We start from the raw sequence: 19,111 nt of genomic DNA on the forward strand, positions 1-19,111 counted from the left end.
TGTGTGTGTGTGTGTGTGTGTGTGTGTGTGTGTGTGTGTGTGTGTGTGTGTGTGTATGTGTGTGTGTGTGTCTGTGTGTGTGTCTGTGTGTCTGTGTGTGTGCGTGTGTGTGTGTGTGTGTGTGTGTGTGTGTGTGTGTGTGTGTGTGTGTGTGTGTGTGTGTGTGTGTGTGTGTGTGTGTGTGTGTGTGTGTGTGTGTGTGTGTGTGTGTGTGTGTGTATTAACTCTTTAGAATGGGTAATCTTGGTGCTGTTTGCTTTGTGGATATGCAGGAGGTTCATCAGATTGGGACCTGACAACACCATGTATGCCAGACATAGATCACCCCTCAACACCCTGTAGAAGACAGAATAGTGGGATAGGACCTTGAGGAAGTCTGCATAGGACATGTTATTTATGCCCTGTATTCTTTTAGTGGGGAACCTCTCTGGACATTCCAATTGTCGGATGTGTCTGGTTAGCTACATACCAAAAGGGGCAGTGTACTCAATGATAGGTCTGATGAATGCCAAATACAGTGAAACAATGACTTTGTTGGACCTAGATGCCATAACTTTGTTTATAAGTTTCACATCATAGAATGATTTCCTCACTTCTATAGACATGTCATGATCAAAGGCTAGATTACTGTCTATGCATGTTACCATGTCCATGACTACTGGGTCATTTATTATGGGTGTGTTGTCAATATGATAGTTTACCAGGGGTGGATGACTTCCCAAAGGATATTACTATGCATTTCTTGGCATTAAGTTTTAGTCCATGGCTCTGACACCAGTTGTTTGTCTGTGCCAACCCTTCCAGGAGAACATTTGTGTCATGGCAGCTCCTAATTTACAATCATCTGCAAATGTAGCAAGCCAGAGGCCTTTGAAATTGGCCTTGATTTCAGAGAAGTAAGTGCCAAAAAAGAGTGGACCCAGAACCGATCCCTGAGGCACTACACTTATGAGTGGCCTCTTTGTAGAGGTGGACTCTCCAGTTCTAAGTTCCCGGCTCCTATCTGTGAGCCAGCTGGCTAGCCACTGGGTGACATAAGGGTTTGTATCTAACCTCCTGAGTTTGTCAACAAATTTTGTGTGGGTTACTGTGTCAAATGTCTTGACCAGGTCAAGGTAGGCAGTGTGAACCATTTTGTCCTCACCCATTGTTTTGGTGACCTTCTCAAAGAAGTTCAACAAGGTTGAGTGAGAAGGCATGATCTACCCTTGTTGAAACTACATTGGGTTGGGTCCAGTATCTGGAGGTTTCCTATGTCATTATTGATCATTTCCATGATAATTCTTTCCATAGTTTTGTATATGTGATCAGTGAGACTTATGGGTCTATAGTTTCCAGTGTCTGTAGATAGCCCACCTTTGTGAAAGGGATGACTGTTGCTATTCTCCGTTCATGAGACATGAAGCCTGTTTGGAGGCTATTTATATTTGTAAACTGCTTTGACATGGCATTGTAGTAAACTTGATTTATTTGTGTTACAACTAAGCTCTGCCTGAAAAGGGGGAAATGGAGCATTCATTGGCAAGGTAAATAATTGCCGTGTTTTGTTTTAAAAAGGCCTTCTTCTTGGCTTAATTGTTTTTTTTTATTTCTTAACAGCATGTGGGTCTTCCATGTGTTAATGTCAGATTACAATCCCTATCTGTCATTAGAGTTTGTGTGTACCTTTATGACGTGAATGAAAAGGGAGTACTGTTGTTTAAAGACACAAAAATAAATACTTAATAGCATGGCTCGAAGATGGGAAAGAAATGCTGATGGTATTCGGTACATTAAAAGAGAGGTAGTTGTGAATGTTCCTCTCAGAGAGACCATATCTATATGTTTTTAATGGCGACAATGGCATAGCAAGCTGTAACAATGTGCTAATAGGTTGTATTTGTACTACAGATGAATCTGTTTGCATACATTTAAAGATCACCATTAAGACATTTTCTTTGTTAGTTGATGAGCTTGTTTTGAACAGCAGATGCCCATAATGTGATAACTTTGGTTGTAAAGATATTTTGTGCTTATATGAGTCAAACCTCAGATGTCAGAGCATGTACATATTTTGGCATACAGTTGACACACTTTTTGTGTTAACCAGATAGAAGAAAGCATATCATAACAAATTTGTCACTAGTATTTTATTAGAATTTCTGTTCCACTATCAGATAAAATTAAGTCAGAAAAAATGAAACTGTCGCATTGAACAACCACCGACTGACAGAAAAGTATGTTTGCTTTGTGTATGTGTGTGTGTGTGTGTGTGTGTGTGAGACAAAACAGACTTGCTGGTGTTATTGGCAAGGAGCCCTTTAAGACATAATGCAGTTTCCTGATTTGAAGCCAACTACTGCACTTATCCATACTGTTGCCACCTTCACAAAGAAGGATAAGACTTAAAAAGAAATGCATTGATTTATAGTTTCATAATTAAGTAATAGGCTGGCAGCCCTTGTTGGCCATTTTAAGCCTGGCCAGTTATCCATTTTGGTGCTTTAATGAACCTGTCCTGTTTATTGGATTTGCCTTACCCATCTCATGACTGATGATTGCATATTGCCTCCAGTGACAATAACTGGGATCATATCTTAGACAATTTGAGGATCCATGCATGGGATAAAGTATTTAGGAGCTGCTTCTGTGCATGACTAGTACAGGGGACAGTCTTGGGGTAAGTTTCCTACTATCCATTCATAGATTCAAGTTGCTGTTGAATACTGCCAGGGATGAGTTTCATTTTACGTGGATGGGGAATCTTTCCAGAGTAGTGGTGTCTTTACCAAGATATACCTGTCCCTACAAACCATTCTTTTGATGTTGCAGAAGAGGTTTAGAGCCCTGGACTGAGTATTTTTGGTGCCATTTGACTTACTCATATGCAGTAGGTCCACCAGTACTAGGTCAGAAGATATCTTGGATGTCAGACACAGGTCACCTCCTGGCAGCCTGTAGGATACAGAGTATAATGACAGGGCTTTGAGTCAGCCAGTGTAGGACATGTTGCTTAGGCCTTTTATCCTTTTAGTAAGGTATCTCTGTGGGTTTTGAAGCTGTTGCATGTGTCTGGACAGAAGCATGCCAAAGGAGGCGTTATACTGAATGATTTGCTAAATGAGAGTTGAGTAAAGACGGCTCTTATGTGTAAACTTTTCTTGAGCTCATGTCTAAAGCTTGCTAATGAGATGATGGCTCTTAGGTTTGCAGGGAGTGATTCCAATGTCTGAGTTGCCATTAACTGTGGTTATTGGAGTTAGATTTTATCAGTGGAGTAGAGTGGAGTGGAGAAAGAAAGCAATGATTGTGATCTCAGGTTGTAGGATGTTCTTTGAGAGAGTTGGCTTCAGAAGAAAATGAAGGATCTTGGTACAAGTATCGTGGATTAGGCAGGGTAGTTGCACTGTGCATCTTTCATTTTTGGGAAGCCATTTGCTTTAATTAGGACTGAAAAGTGGTGTTCTGTTTTGTGTGGGCTAATATGGACATGTAAGTATAGATGAGCAGTGCAGGTCTGTGTGTGTGTGTCTGTTTGGTACAGCATGCATGCTGGTGTGTGGGTGAGTGTTTTCATGAGTGCAAGCAGGCATGTGTCAGTCTCATTGTGGATGCTTGGATATGTGCTCATAGGTGCCTCACTCTGAGGGAGTGGGGGTTGGGTGGGAAGGGTGCATATTCACACAAGGGGGTATGTTGTAATGGGTTACACTGTATGTGCCTGATAGCAAAGCACTGAAATATATTACTCTAACCATTGTTTTTGTATGTATTCATTCCTTTCATAGGTTCATAGAAGGTTATTAGACGAGTGGCCCTACAGCCCTTACAAGCCTAGCCATGTTAATCCCAAGTTGCCCCATTTGTCCTTATTAAGTAAATGTATTTTGCAAAGCTAGTCCATGGTCAACATTAACTCCCCCTGTCCATGAGGGACATGGGTGCCACTCCTGGGGTGAATTTGTGGTTTTCCATACATTTGTCCAGGTTGCACTTGAATGGGGTTTGCAAGGAGCTCTGCTTCATGTGAATTGGAAGCTTGTTTCAGAGGAGTAGACGTTTCTGGGAGACATATTCAGTTTGCTCACTGTTTTAACACAGCTCCATAGAGTTAGGTGACCAGCCACTACTCTGCTACATTAATCTGTGCAATCCAAGGAATCTGTTGCATTCTGCTAAGTATAAGTTAAATTTTGTACTGTATTTTGCACTTTTAAACTGTATTTTTGTTATATTGCTGATTTTTTAAAAACTGTTCTTGCTGATTTGTTGCACGTTTTGTCTGCTGTAGCATAGACTATATTCAGACCTGCTGAATCTTGTTCTATTTGTTAAGCTGAGCACTAAACCAAGCTATCTTTTGTTAGAGAGGCCCCCTGCACCCTTGGAGCAGGAGAGTGCAGTTTGGACTCATCTGATTGAAGGTTGCTGGCATAGGGCTCAGTTTTGAGACTTTCTATTGGTTAAATTGTTTAATTCGGTTTGCTCACTGTTGCTACATAAGCCCTGTGTTTGCACAAGTTTGCACTTGTTTTAACACAACTCCACAGAGTTAGGCAACCAGCCACTGATCTGCTGTATTCATCTGTTTATGCGTAGTGCACCTCCATGCACCATCATGCACTACAGTGCAGTGGAGGTAACCATTGGTGATTATAGACGCAAAAACTTCAGTAGATAAATTTTCCCTTAGTAGCTGCCCGTGATCCATCCGAGAAGTGCTTAAATTGCACTTAGCTGCTCAGAGAGCACCTCAGTTGCACTTTTGCCCCTTAAATAGTCCCAAAACCACCAACTCTACAATAGTCTCATGCCATTTAGAGAACCCCCACTAGTATAGACCCTTTATGGAGCACCCCATTAGTATATACCCTATTTTGAGCACCCAGTTATACCACAACCCTGCATTTTCTCTCCCCACTGTGAAAACAGCATTATGGATGGTCATTTTCCTTCCATTTCTCCTACCAGCCTGATTGACATGGGTATCCTGAGGCAGTATAGTGACTGCCTCATGTACTCTGACAACCCTCTACTCATAAATCACCCAAGTACAATTTGTGAGAGATTCATCTACACTAAGAATCTGGAATCCTTGCTCTCTCTCACACAGAACAGTAATACTGAACAGGTTGTCAGCTCACATACTACACCTCCTACGCAAACCATGCACTCAACACATAAACCACCATATGTGGAGGTACTCACCAGAAACCTATCTAAACACCAGAGACCTTCCAAATGCAAATATGCTACACCTAATACAGCACCTACAGCACTCAATACACATAATAACACAAGCACCAGTCTCTCACTAAATAAACCCCTAAGGCAAAGCACATCTAAACCAAATTTTTTAGTCATAGATGACTCCAATGTGAGACACACAGATGTCCCACTCACCAGACTGGACAAGGAGAAGGTTACAGTCAGCTATCTGTTGGGTGCCAGCATCCATCAGATCACACATGTATTCAAGTCTCTTAACAAGTACCATTATGACTCCATCATAGTTCATGTTGGTGTGAACGACTTGAGATGTACCTTACTGGACTATATAAAGAGAGACATGATTGAGATCTACAAATGTGTCCCACATAGGTATATCCCTAGTCTTGAGAAGCATTCTGCCCTCACCTAGGATGACACCACAATATAAACAAAAAAAAATGAGTGAATTTATCAATTGGCTTAGTTTCTGGCATCATTCTAAGGGGATCTGGTTCCAGTCAGCCTTGGCTGACATGATTGATAGACAATGCTGCTTTGCCAGAGATGGTCTTCACCTGTCACCTGTATGCTTTCTGTTACTGGATAAGTCACTTGCCTCCCCCATAGTGCTTTTCTTAGACAAGGTCTCAAGAACAAAATTTCTGACATGAAAATATCACTCACAAACAAATGAAAGGTTACGCTGCTAACTGCTAGGAGTTTAAATCAGAAACACAAATAAATGAAAGGTTACGCTGCTAAACGCTAGGAGTTTAAATCAGAAACACAAATAAATTAAAGGTTACGCTGCTAAACGCTAGGAGTTTAAATCAGAAACACAAATAAATGTAAGGTTATGCTGCTAAATGCTAGGAGTTTAAATCAGAAACACAAATAAATGAAAGGTTACACTGCTACATGCTAGGAGTTTAAATCAGAAACACAAATAAATGAAAGGTTATGCTGCTAAATGCTAGGAGTTTAAATCAGAAACACAAATAAATGAAAGGTTATGCTGCTAAACGCTAGGAGTTTAAATCAGAAACTGCACTCTCTGGAAGCACTCCTCTCCCTGGATGATGTTGACATCTATGCAGTCACAGAAACTTGGTTCAGGACCACAGAGGCTACGCCAGCCTTGCAAGGCTACAATGCCTTCCACACTTTCAGACCACAAAGTGAACATGTGAGAACCAAAAGAGGAGTATCAATCTTCATCAAATATAAATACAGACTGGTTAGACAGGAAAACTCCGTGGAGTTACTTCAACATCAACTAACTGTGAGTAAGACCCCCCGTCAAGTCATCGCTAGCTATAGGCCCCCTTCATTGAACCAAGATACCCACACTGTTTATTTGGACCTACTTGAGTCAATCAAATTACAACCAAACACTCTAGGCATGGGTGATTTTAACTATCCCTCCATTGACTGGGAAACTTATATGAGTACCAACATGCTCACACAAAGGTTCCTGGACATTGTTAACACTAATGCCCTGGAGCAAATAGTATGCAACCCCACAAGGGACTCAGATATTCTCAACCTGGTCCTCACCAACATGGGTGATCATTGTACCACCACAAGTATAGGACCCTCACTGGTTAAATCTGATCACAAATCATCACATTTGAAGTAGCTCTTGCACCTGAACCCCTCTTAAATAAAATCAGGCTAAATAATTTCACCACAGCTAATTATAACTTCCTAAGGGATGGCATAAATAATTTCCAAGCTCCTGTTCCCACAGATGGCATTGACAACTATACTAAGGTGTACACAAATCCCCTGTACAAATACTTACACAAATGTATTGACACAGCTGTACCTGATAGGATCAATGCAAGATCAGCCTACCTGGTGGACATCTAGTAATAATAAGGATCAATACAAGATCAGCCTACCTGGTGGACATCTAGTAATAATAAGGATCAATACAAGATCAGCCTACCTGGTGGACATCTAGTAATAATAAGGATCAATACAAGATCAGCCTACCTGGTGGACATCTAGTAATAATAAGGATCAATACAAGATCAACCTACCTGGTGGACATCTAGTAATAATAAGGATCAATACAAGATCAGCCTACCTGGTGGGCATCTAGTAATAATAAGGATCAATACAAGATCAGCCTACCTGGTGGACATCTAGTAATAATAAGGATCAATACAAGATCAGCCTACCTGGTGGACATCTAGTAATAATAAGGATCAATACAAGATCAGCCTACCTGGTGGACATCTAGTAATAATAAGGATCAATGCAAGATCAGCCTACCTGGTGGACATCTAGTAATAATAAGGATCAATACAAGATCAGCCTACCTGGTGGACATCTAGTAATAATAAGGATCAATACAAGATCAGCCTACCTGGTGGACATCTAGTAATAATAAGGATCAATACAAGATCAGCCTACCTGGTGGACATCTAGTAATAATAAGGATCAATACAAGATCAGCCTACCTGGTGGACATCTAGTAATAATAAGGATCAATACAAGATCAGCCTACCTGGTGGACATCTAGTAATAATAAGGATCAATACAAGATCAGCCTACCTGGTGGACATCTAGTAATAATAAGGATCAATACAAGATCAGCCTACCTGGTGGACATCTAGTAATAATAAGTTATGCAACAAGAGAAAGAAGTTGCTGTATAAGAATAAAAAAGAGAGGTCCCAGCACTGGAAAAACACCCTCCTCTGCTTGAACAAACAAATGAGACAACTAGTAAAATCCTCTAAGGGCAACTTTGAAAACAATTTAGCAACCCTAGCTAAGGATAACCATAAGGCATTCTTCAGCTATATCCATAACCTAAAAGGTAGGACTCAGATGTGCACTGAATTAGCTGTGGATGGCATCACACACACTGATCCTGCGAAAATAGCTGACCTATTAACCAACAGGTATGGTGAAAATGTCACCCCTCTGTCCTCTCCAAACATTCCATAAAGCATTCCATCTACATCTCCTCCCCTTGCATCTCCAAAGAGCAAGTCATTAATGCTCTCTCCAAAGCCAAAAACACAGCCTCTATGGGATCAGATGGCATCCCAGGTTGCATTGTAAATAGTCTAAAACATGAGTTAGCAACTCCATTAAGTACTTTCTTCAAGCACAGCCTGAGTACTGTAATAGAAAACAGCAACAGTCATCCTCCTTCATAAAGGAGGTACAGCAACAGGCTCTAGGAACTACAGATCCATAAGCTTAACCAGCCTTATCTGTAAGGCCATGGAATGAATCATCATGGACCTTATAAATAAGGATATAGGTGATCTACAAACCTTTGACCCAACACAGTTTGGTTTTGTCAAAGGCAGGTCAAGCCTGTTAAACCTGGTGAACTTCTTCAAAAGCATCACCAGAGCCATATAAGAAGTCAAATCTGTGCATGCAGCCTACCTTGACTTAGCCAAGGCCTTCAACATAATACCACATTTGGGCACCATTGATAAACTCTCCCAGTTGAATATCAACCCTTATGTCATAAGATGGGTTGCTAACTGGCTCACGAACAGATCACACCCAGTCAAGGTTGGGGCTTTACCTCAACCAGCAAACCTATCACCAGTGGGATTCCACAGGGGTCAGTGCTGGGCCACCTAATATTTGGAATATACTTCTCAGAAGTTCAGGCCAAAACAGAGCGGCTGTGGCAGACTACATTTGCTAACAACTGCAAATTAAGTGCAATCATTGAATCCCCAAGCAATGTCAATATACTTCAAGAGGGACTTACACAAACCACTGATTGATGACAAAGCTATGGATTCAAACTCAGTGCTAAAAATGCATTATCATCCCCTTTGGTAAAAATGGTATCCCTGCAGACTATCATATAAATAATAGTACCCTAAGTAACAACTCAGTAATGAGAGACTTGGGAACACAAGTTGACTGTAGCCTAAACTTTGACCACCATGTGACTACTGTAGTAGAGAAGGCATTCTATGTTGCACACTTCATTAACAAAGGCATTGGCTCAAGAGTGAAAGAGGTCATAATACCCCCATACTCGACCCTCATTAGGCCAATAATTTAGTACAGTGTTCACTTTGGTGTGTACCTTACCAGGCACCTGCAGCAACTTGAGAGACCTCAGAGATTTCTAACCAAGAAAATTCAGGGCTTCTAGCATGTCATACATTGACAGACCAAAGTCACTGTTACTGCACTCAGTAGTGTACAGACTACTTACAGGAGACTTGTGCCTGGCCTACAGAGCAATCTCGGATACAAACCTAATGGAAATGCTGCACATCCATAAGTCAAATAGGAAAAGGGTCACCCATTCCAGGGACCTTAACTTGGCCTGCGACATATATAGGACCTGCTGGAGAGACAGATGTGTCTGTCACAGGTTGCCACCCCTCTGGAATAGGCTACCAATTCATATCAAACAAAGCCACTCTATGACCCTATTTAAGAGTAGCCAAGATGACTGGATGGAAAACCATAAATTTTTGCTGGGGATTTCATCTATAACTTTCCTAGATATGGGCAGTCATTACTAACTAAGATCTTGAGTTTAGGCAAGATCCTTTATATTGGGTTTCTCTAGCATTATGAGTACACAAACCTAGGCTTATACAGACCTTCGGGTCAATAGCTCAGGAACCTCCTATGAACCCATATTTGTCTCTCCAGCATGTTCTGTTAATGTAACAGGCTAGGTTAAGATTCCTAGAGTGAATGGGTGAGTGACTCTTGTGCCATTAGATTTGTGGATGTGAAGCATATCCATCAGGGCAGGGTCGGATACATACATCTGCGGTATACACAGGCATCAAACATATAAGAAATGGAACAGTAATCTGCCTGGAGTGACCAGACATGCCTTTTAGTTTTTTTACTTTAGCCTCAGACCTAGTAAAAAGCACAGCCCTACAAATTATCGCTCAGGTACAGAGTCCGGTCTCTGATTAGAACTATGCATGACATAAAACATCTGCTTCTCACCTGTACGGACTAAGGTTTAAACTTGACCTTTACTTACTGTCTGTATGTGGTTTGCCCTGCATAAGGGGTATCATTTATTTTGTTAAAAGTTTGTTCTTTCAAAGTGAGAATCATTATATTTTTATAATTTATTATTTTCCCTTTGATAGTTCTAAGTTAAATATCATTTGAGTCAAGAAGGTCTCATATATGGGTTGAAATGTATCTGTGTTTGATTGCATGGTCCTTTGTGGTATGTGTGTGCATGTGTATTTGTGTTAAATATGTAAAAGGAAGGTTGCATGTTTGTAATGGAGACATTATTGTGTATATTGGTGAGAGATCTTCTTGAAATATTTGTGCTTGCTTGAGTGCAAGTTTGGTAGTGAGTAAATGTAAGTTCAACACCTTATTTTTTGGACTGCCAGACAGTGGGGTTATGGAACTTTCTCCTTTTTCACATTTTTATGCAGTCCCAAAGTTAGTATATATTTAAGTTGCCATGGTGAGGAGGCTTACATCAGGTGCTGCAAGGGGGCTTGACCCCTGTTAAAATGGGTCTATATTATAAGAACAAAATTTTAAATAGGCGAATACCTATACACCATATGGCCGAATATTTAAAACCTCGCAAGTGTGAACAGTTTCCTTCCTTTTACTTCAACGTAGTGCGACCTCAGAGTTGGTATATGATGGGGGATGCTGAGGGGCTTGCCCTCCTGCTCAGACAATCAGGTAGATTTTTCTTTTATTTTTACATTTTTTTATTTTGCTTTCGATCTTTTACAACTTTGCTCATATGGTGTCACCCATATGGTGTTCGAAGTTGTAAAACTTCATTCTTATAATATAGACCCATTAAAATGGGTCTATTTCTAAATTTCAAAGATTCAAAACTTCTAATTTCTTACGGTCAGGACCATAGGATCGAAGTTTTGAAACTTTGAAATGTAAATTAAAAAATAAATATATCAATTAAAAACAAAAAAAATGTTTTTTTTTACGTTTTGTCATACTCCCTGCTAATTAAATATATCAACTCTGAGATCGCACTACAGCAAAGAAAACGGTAACTATATCATTCTGCACTGTAAGGCGATCTCCATTTAAACGGTTCGAAGTTTCAAAGCTTCAATTTTATGGTCTCAACCATAAGAAATTAGAAGTTTTGAAACTTCAAAATTTAAAAGTAGACCTGTTAAAATACCGTTTATGGAAGGTGCAGTTATACATATTAAATCTACAGTCAAACAACAGTGTCCAAACTGAAACACACATTACATTTCATGCTCCATTTAAATAAATGTTAACTGTAGCACAAACTGACCTAGAAAAATGTAGCAGCAAGAAAATTTATTCAAAAATGATAAATTTACCAACAACAGTGCTTTCCTATGCCTGTGGTATTAAATTAAACAACAGAGGCAATTGTTCCACAAAAATAATGTGAACTTTATTAAACAGGAAAAATAATTTTGTAGACACTTCTTTAGTATAGATAATGTAACAAATGTGCTGTCACTCATAATAGCTCTGTTACAGTTACAAGGAAATTTCACACAGCTTCCGTCTGGATTCTTAGTAGAAAACTTCCAGGACACATTAGTTTCTTCCAGCTTGTCTCTTCTTTGTAACAGCGTACTTCCCTGAACTACTGTTTCCATAACTAGGGTAGGATGAAGGAGGCAGCTACCCTGGGTGCAGGATATCTGGGGTCACAATCGACAGTCTTATAACTGGCTGACTCTCAATGACTAACACTGCTAAATGGATAGATTTAGTAGATTAGAGTGATTAGAGTGCAGGCTTTGCTGCTACAATGTAGCGGTATAAGGGAGGTGTTTTCATTTTCATTTTGGTATTCAGTTTAGTGTGTGTGGACTGAACAGTACACAAAATAGATTTATAAGATTCATACGAGTTTCAAGGCTATTTTAGCCTAATGGTCAAGTAGGCCATGTCAATACCAACCATCAGGCCTTACTTTTGACATGTGACCCTGTGGATAGTGCCATCACAGGAAAGTTTGGGAAAGGCCAGATGTGTGCAAAATATGGAATCATATGAACTGTCCTGGTGATACACAGACAGGTTATATATAATACACTGGACATTACAGATCACCTGATATTTCAGGGAGTGGAAGCCCTTCCTGATAATATATTCCAGGCCCTCTGCATCTGATAGATTCTTGATAGCAACATAGGTGCACTCTATACCTCCTAGGATCTCAGGGAAAAGGATGATGTCATAAAATGTCCTGCACACCATTGGCTCTCTCTTCGCTGCCTGAACAACCCTTTGTGTATGATTCCCAGGGATGATGTCTGTGATATGCCTAACTTGTTGACCATAGTTTCGAACAATGTCCCACTAGCTGAGACAGTCAGTGCTACCCATACCTTCTTGCATGGAGTCCTAGTGCAGAATCTTGCCAGCTGATTATTCAGAGAGGAGGAATTTAGGTCTATTTCAGGAACACCCATCATCTTATTTCCATTTGTAAGGGTTTGCCCTTGTCCTGCTCAGTTTGTCTGACACAGTTTTGTTCTGATGGAATGTAGCATACCTGTAGACTGAGACTGTGCAGTGAAGTTATATACAAAGCTAAAATGGCTAGTCTTCATTGGAGGCATGTCTTGGTTCCCCCTTGCTTGTTCATGTACCACATGTCTGTGGTTTTGCTTGTAACAAGTTGAAGAGGTCCCGGGGATAAATAAAGTTCAGATATTTGAATGCCTTGATCAAGGCAAGCATAGATTCATAGGTATATACTGGGCTAATGACCGCCAGGGCCTTTATAAGCCTAGCCGTGCAACCCAACCCAATTCTGTCACTATTTATTATGAGCATTTATTAGGAAGGAATATGTTAGGAAGTTTCTGGAGGTTATGTGTGTGGGGTATGTTAGTGTGTGCATTACTGTCTGTCTCTGTTTATGGGGCCAGACCCAGGGTGAATTTCTGATTTCCCATCCACTGGTCAAGGTTGTGCTTAAATATAGTTAGGGATGGACTCTGCTTTACATAGATGGGGAGCCAGTTCCTGAATAGGGGATTCTCTGAGACACATGTTCATCTTGCCATCATGTCTTATTTATGTCATAAGCAAAATTGAAATCCTTGGATTTAGTGATTCTGATGCTGTTTATTTTGTGGATGTGCAAAAGGACCATCAGAGCTGGATCCTAGGATGCCTTGTATGTCTCGCATAGATTGCTTCTCTGTAACTTGTAGGAGACTGAGTACAGAGATAGGGCTTTAAGGCAATCCATATTGTACAGTGTGTTTATACCATGCATTCTCCTGATAAGGAATCTTTGTGGACATTCCAACTGTTGCTTATGTCTGGTCAGGTACATGCCGAAGGGGGTATTATACTGTCTTTCATATTTATGTGAGTGCATCTGTCCTTGGTGCCCCACACATATTGCACTTTCATCCCTCCTGAAACTGCTCCCCAAGCAAAGTTGAAGGTGTCTGTGATGACTGATTGCTTTGGAGCAAAGAAGAAGGAGAGACCTGGAATTAAGGGTATTTGCTGTCTCCTCCAAATGTTTTCCCTTCTGACATATAGAATCAGAAACTGAGCTCTCTTCTGATTTTGAATCCAAAATCCAAGGAAAGAAAAACTCTTTCTGGCCCTTCAGCTTCCTGTTCAGATTTAAAATATTGATAAAATAAATATTTTATTATAATTTTATAATTTATTTTTCCTTTGATAGTTCTAAGTTAAATATCATTTGAGTCAAGAAGGTCTCATATATGGGCTGAAATGTATCTGTGTTTGACTAGAAGGTCCTTTATGGTGTGTGTGTGTGTGTGTGTGTGTGTGTGTGTGTGTGTGTGTGTGTGTGTGTGTGTGTGTGTGTGTGTGTGTGTGTGTGTGTGTCTGTGCATGTGTATTTGTGTTAAATATGTGAATGGAAGGTTGCATGTGATGGTGACATTATTGTGTATACTGGTAAGAGATCTTCTTGAAAAGTTTGTGCTTGCTTGAGTGCAAGTTTGGTGGTGAGTAAATCTGAGTTCAACACCTTATTTTTTGGACTGCGAGGCAGTGGGGTTATGGAAGTTTCTCCTTTACCACATTTTTATGCAGTCCCAGAGTTAGTATATATTTAAGTTGTCATGGTGAGGAGGTTTAAATCAGGTGCTGCAGGGGGGCTTGACCCCTGTTAAAATGGATCCGCTTCTAAATTTCGAAGTTTCAAAACTTTGAATTTCTTATGGTCAGGACCATAAGATCAAAGTTTTGAAACTTTGAAATATAAATAATAAAAAAATAAAATAAAAACAAAACTTTTTTTCATGTTGTTGGAGGGGGGCAAACCCCCCTGCACCCCTCACACACCCTGCTAATTAAATATATTAAATCCGAGATCACATTACTGCAAAGAAAATGGTAAATATACCATTCTGCACTGTACAGCAATCTCCATTTAAATGGTTAAACGTTTCAAAGCTTCGATCTTATGTTCCCAATCATAACAAATTCGAAGTTTTGAAACTTTAAAATTAAGAAGTAGACCTGTTAAAATACCGGTTTTATGGCAGGTGCAGTTATACATATTAAATCTATAGTCACACAAGTGTCCATACTAAAACACACATTACATTTCATGCTGCATTTAAATAAATGTTAGCTGTCGCACAAACTGACCTAGAAAAAAGTAGCAGCAAGAAAATTTATTTCAAAATGATAAATTTACCAACAACAGTGCTTTCCTATGTTTGCGGTATTAAATTAAACTTCTTCTTCTTCTTCTTTCAGCTTTTCCCAGTTAGGGGTCGCCACAGTGGATCATCTGTCTGCTCATGATTGGCAGTGGAGTTTTACGGTGTCGAGTTGCCAGCTCGGCGCCCAACCTTCCACAGAAGGCACACACACATGCACACACTCACAACTAAGGCCAATTTAGAGTGTCCAATCCACCTACTGCATGTCTTTGGGATGTGGGAGGAAACCGGAGCACCCAGAGAAAATCCAAGCGACCACAGGGAGGACATGCAGACTCCACACAGAAGGCACCCCAACTGAGAACCAAACCAGAGAACCTCTTGCTGTGAGGCGCGGTATTAAATTAAACAACAGGCAATTATTCCACAAAAATAATGTGAACTTTATTAAATAGGAAAAAATATTTTTGTAGGCACTTCTTTAGTATAGATAATGTAGTGCTGACCAAAAAAGCTTTGGGTTGTATTTATGTTTGTCTTGTAGGCTGGTATGGTATCTTTGCTTATCGTGTGTGACATGGAGCTTTGTAAGGTTTCTAAGATTTCTAAATTGCTGGGAAGGCATTTTGAGTTCTATTTTATACTAATTTTTCCAGGCTTTGTCCCTTTTTGTCATGATTTTATAGGATCATAGGATCATAATAGATTACTAAGCTAATGCCCCTGGGGCCCTTACAAGCCTAGCCAAGAGTTTATCCCAAAAAAAGAAACGTCAGTCAGCACCTGTTGCCCTTGTCAATGAGGGACAAAGGTGGAACCCCTGGGACAAATTTATGGCTTCCCATTCACTCATCAAGGTTGCATTTGAAGAGGGTCAGTGAGATACTCTGTTTGATATGTATGGGAAGCGTCTGGGAGACAAACTTGTCTCTCCAGCAGGTTTTGTTGATATCGCATATTAGATTTAGGCCTATTGAGCAGGTAATGTGTAAGGAGTTAGACTTATGAATATGGAGCATCTCCAGTAGGGCAGGATCTGACATTGCCTTGTAGACGAGACACAGATCACCTCTGAGCAGTCTGTATGATACCGAGTAGTGATAGTGATTTAAGCCTGTCCACATAGGATAGGTGTTGGAGGCCATGGATTCTCTTTGTGAGGTATTTCTGTGGCCTTTCCAGTTGGTGCAGGTGTTTGGAGAGGTACATACTAAACAGAGTATTATACTTAATTATAGGTCTAATAAGGGAGGAGTATAGAGAGGTAATAACCTTTTTTCTGGATGCGATCCCTTTACTTATGAGATGAACCAGGTAAAAGGCTTTTCTGACCACCACCGCCACATAATGGTCGAATGTGAGATTGTTGTCAACCTGAGTTACAGCACAACGGCGCGAAAATTACAGCACCAACTGATATTGCCAACATCCTGACAGATAGGTTTAGTGCTAACCTTACCCCCCTCTCAACCCCTAAAGGGCCCATATCCATACAGGAAGAAGGCAGAGTCCCTATAGTCACATCTATGCAGGTAAAAGCTGCATTCTCTAAAACCAAAAACACAGCATCCATGGGACCGGACAACATCCCAGGCTGCGTTTTACATGAACTGGCTCCCCACCTAAGCACCATGTTCAATCATAGTCTCACATGAGGCTTTGTGCCCACTGAATGGCACACAGCAACAGTTATCCCACTCCACAAAGGGGGAGCCACCACTGATCCTGTGAATTATCGCCCTATTAGCCTGATGATCCTGGTCTGCAAGGCCATGGAACGTATCATCATGGAACTCATAAACAAAGACATTGGTAACCTCCATTCTCTGGACCCCACCCAGTTCGGGTTTGTGAAAGACAGATCATGCCTTCTGAACCTGATCGACTTCTTTGAGGCAGTCACCAAAGCCGTAGACGAGGGTAAGGTGGTTCACACAGCCTATCTTGACCTCGCCAAGGCTTTCAACACCATCCCCCATTCTGGAATTATAGCTAAACTCACTAAACTAGGTATAAATCCCAACATCACAAGATGGGTTGCCAACTGGCTCACTGAAAGAACCCACACTGTAAAAGTTGCAGACTCCAAATCTGACTTCAAACCAGTGATAAGTGGAGTACCACAGGGTTCAGTCCTGGGACCTCTCCTGTTTGGTATCTACTTCTCTGAAGTACAGGCTAACACAGAAGGCCTCTGGCTAACGAAGTTTGCAGATGACTGCAAACTAGAAGCCATAGTCGAGTCCCCAAATGATGTGGACATCCTACAGAAGGGCCTCACTGAGACCGATTCCTGGTGTCAGAGGCATGGCCTCAAACTCAATGCCAAAAAGTGCATTGTCATCCCCTTTGGTAAAAACTCTGTACCCATGAGCTATCACATAAACGGCAGTCTACTTAACACCGAATGTGTGATAATAGACCTTGGGACCCAGGTGGACAGTAGTCTCTCCTTTGATAGTCACATCGCCACAGTAGTCAAGAAATCCTTCTATGTGGCACACCTCACCACAAAAGGGTTCTCATCCAGGAAAAAAGAGGTCATTGTTCCCCTCTACTCGGCACTCATTAGACCCATTATAGAGTACAATGCTCCTTTTGGAATTTACCTCACAAGACATCTGCAGCAGCGGGAAAGGCCACAGACATACCTCACAAAGAGGATTACTGGCCTCATTGCTGGAACCTGTGTTCTAAGAGACTGCTTTCCAATCTATCTACAAATATACAGAGCTGAGTATATTTTATTTGATTTTAGAGTTTGTTAATTGTTGCTTAGATCTCTGCTGAAAGTGTTGTCTCCCTGTTCTGAGAGACTGCTTTCCAATCTATCTGCAAATATACAGAGCTGATTATATTTTTTTTGGTTTTAGAGTATGTACTGTTAGTTGTTTGTTAGATCTCTGTTGAAACCACCCTCCCTATTTTTGGCTTGTAGTTTAAATTTGGTGGCTTTTGCAGTTGCCCGCCCCACTGTAGATTTGATCTGAGACACTCCCCCAGACCCATCTCTTTACCACATTCTACCTAATAAACTCATTCTGCGCTTGCTTTTAGTCCTTTTTAATTTAATTGCATTTTTTAAACTGTGTTTGGTCTAATATTGCTACATGCTCAAGTGTGCTAGCTTGCACTGCATGTGAATTGAATTGTTTTTACTACTGTTTTTGTTACTTTTCTGTAAAAAAAAAAAAAACTGTAAGCCTTTTTCCTACCTTTCCTGTAACTAGTGCTCCAGATACAGATTTGCTGTACCCAGGACTGTATGTAAGCTTCTGAGCCCCCCAAGCCTTTCTGTGTTGGAGGGAAGCCTCCTAGCTTATCAGTGGGAGTGGTAAGCACTAGGTAACCTGTCTACCACATAAGGAGTGGTTCTGGTCCAGAAATTGTAGTTATTGGCCATTTGGGCAATCTCTTCCATCTATCTCAACTTTCTGATTTGAAAGCCTGCATTTGCACTTGTTTCTGTCCTGTAACTCATCTAGTGCAGATACAGATTCTTAGATTTAGCACTTAAATTTGCTTATTCATGCTCAGCACTTGTTCAGAACTTGTAAGCACTAAATAAGCTACTAATTGCTATAGCACTCAACCTTCCTTATTACCTAGAGGAAAACAATTTTTGTACTTACTTTTCTCACTTTCTTAGAAAAAAAACAGCTCTTGTACTCACTTTCCTCACTTATCTAGAGGAAAATAGTTTTTTATTCAAGCATGTCCAAGGGTCAGCTCCCAGTGTTCTCTCCTGTCTATCTGATGAATCTGGGCATCTTGAGGCACTGTAGAAATTGCCTCATGTACACAGACAACCCTCTCCTCCTACCACCCAACACTACAACCTGTGAGAGATGCACTTATCTAGCCAAACTGGAGGTAACGCTCTCTCCAACCAAGACTGAACTTGACAGTCATGAGGAGAAGGTAAACATTTGCACCACACCACACTCATCACATAGTCTCATTAAATCTACACCACCAAAATCCACACATAGTAACAAAAACATTCGCGGAGGCTCTCAATAATAATCTGTCTAAGCAACTGTAGTATTCGGGCTGGTAATGTGGTTGTTGTACTGTAGGGGCGCTGTGGGGAATTCAACATGTACTGTTGGTTCTGTATTCTCTGGTAACTTGTTGGTTCCGGTGTATGTATGACTTGCAGAAGTTGGAAGCATGTAGCATGGGTGCGCACCTGGAGGCTCTTAATAAAGAAAGGCCTTACAACTCCATAAACCGTGTGGTCTCCTTATTTCCCAGGATGTAACATATTGGCGAGAGGATGGGATGCCTCC

This window comes from Protopterus annectens, chromosome 8.part1 (genome assembly GCF_019279795.1).
Source record: "Protopterus annectens isolate FY-2018-M chromosome 8.part1, PAN1.0, whole genome shotgun sequence".
NCBI lineage: Eukaryota > Metazoa > Chordata > Ceratodontiformes > Protopteridae > Protopterus > Protopterus annectens.